The following is a 1771-nucleotide window of genomic DNA, read 5'->3' as shown; positions in this document are numbered from 1 at the left end:
GGAAACCTTGTTGTAACATCTGATGAGCCACTAAGGAGTTAGGACTGGCCCAACATGCTCCCATACCCTGTATTATGTCACGACCCCACTGATTTACAGGTGTATGAGGAGGACAAAAGGAGAAAAATATGTAGAATGGCCTTCTGCATCCCTCCAAATTAGCAGCTTAGCACTCCTGCCAGGGTAAGAAACCCTGTCCATCCCTAGTAAATCTGTAGTGGCCACATCCAGAGGCCATGCCCCAGGCTGGTGATGCTGAGCAATAACTAAAGAATCTGCACCTAATAGCCCTTAAATGCTTTTCCTTCAATAGTTAACTCTATCTCTGGGCAATTTTGTCTAATCTACTAAACACAATAAATATTAGGAGACCCCAAAACCCTTGAATTGCTTTTAAATTTTCCAATTTTTTCCAAGAGAAAAATGACCAATTGAGCAACGGGAGTACCTGGAGTGATCTTAGCAATGATTTGGGTAGATTAAATAATAACTGATTTGTCTGGTATAATCAGCATCAAACAAACCAGGCAAAATCTGGAGACCTTTTACAATGAGACTGCTGAGGCCTACCGAGATTCCCACTGTACCATGAAGCATAGGTCCATAGACTCCAGTAGGAATAAGTTGGGGCCCCATTTTAGGAGTCAGTAGGAATTTGGAGGAGGAACTGAGGTGTAAGCCTCTGCTATCTGTGGCCGGGAGGGGGAAGCACCCCCATTGTTTGCTGGGCCCAAAGCGGCCTTATTGGAAGTTTCCCAGGATGGGTCGGCCTTCCTCCTCAGTTTTAGATTTAGCCACTGGCCCCATGGTACCCTCGTCTCTATCTAGTACATGGACTGGAAGGTTTTATTGAAGAGGTAGATAAAGGCTGTGTTGCCTTTGGTGCAGCAGAACAGTTTTGGGCTGAATATCCCTTGTCCCCACAGCTGAAACAAACGACTATACTCCTCCCGTCCAGTCCCCGCCCCCTGTTTTTTTAAGACTGTCAATGAATAACCTGAGTAATAGCTGCTTAAATATGAATCATCGAATCTTTATGGTCTCCTAAAGCCTCTTTACACCATTTAATTCATTTGCTGAAGGCCAATTGTTTAACTATCAATTTGTTAGCTTCCCCAACGTTGATAATCTTTTCAGTAGCTTGTGACAAACCTGCAGTAAAATCCTGGAAAGGTTCATTAGGGCCTTGCCTAATAGAAGCCAAGTTAAGGAATGTTTTACTTTTACAGGAGAGTTCCCTCCAGGCCCTAAATGTCATCTCTTAGTTTGCTACATAGTTGTAATGTAAAGGTCAGTTGAAGGTTTGTGCTAGCAAAAGTATCCTTTCCAATTAGCAAATCTTTCGTAATGGTTAAGTTGTAAACCACATTTCCTGTCTGTTCCCTGCTATATTTAAAGAAATTTTCTTTACGCTGTAGTCTCCTGGATTCAAACATGTCTTAGTTATTCCTTTCAAGTCATTTGGGGCCATAGTCTGTTGTCCTAGCATTTCTACTAAACTCAAGGGAAGGGGAGCAGTAGGGCCATAAGTAGCAACAACTTGTGTTAATTCTTTTAAGGTTTTAAAAGGTGCGGATTCAGGAAGACCTCCAAGTTAGTTTCGATCTGTAACTTGGTGAGTCTCCTGAGCTGCCTTGGTCAGGATTGTGGCTTGTGGCTATGTAAAATCCAGTGGGTGTTTCAGCTTTGCCTAGATTTTAAGCATAGACACTGTCTTGAGCCTAACAAATTTGCAATGCCAGCAGCGAGCACAGCCAGTACCAAGACCACA

Source organism: Octodon degus, unplaced genomic scaffold (assembly GCF_000260255.1).
Source record: "Octodon degus isolate 3935 unplaced genomic scaffold, OctDeg1.0 scaffold00011, whole genome shotgun sequence".
In the NCBI taxonomy this organism is placed as follows: Eukaryota; Metazoa; Chordata; class Mammalia; order Rodentia; family Octodontidae; genus Octodon; species Octodon degus.
This window is presented reverse-complemented; position numbering follows the sequence as displayed.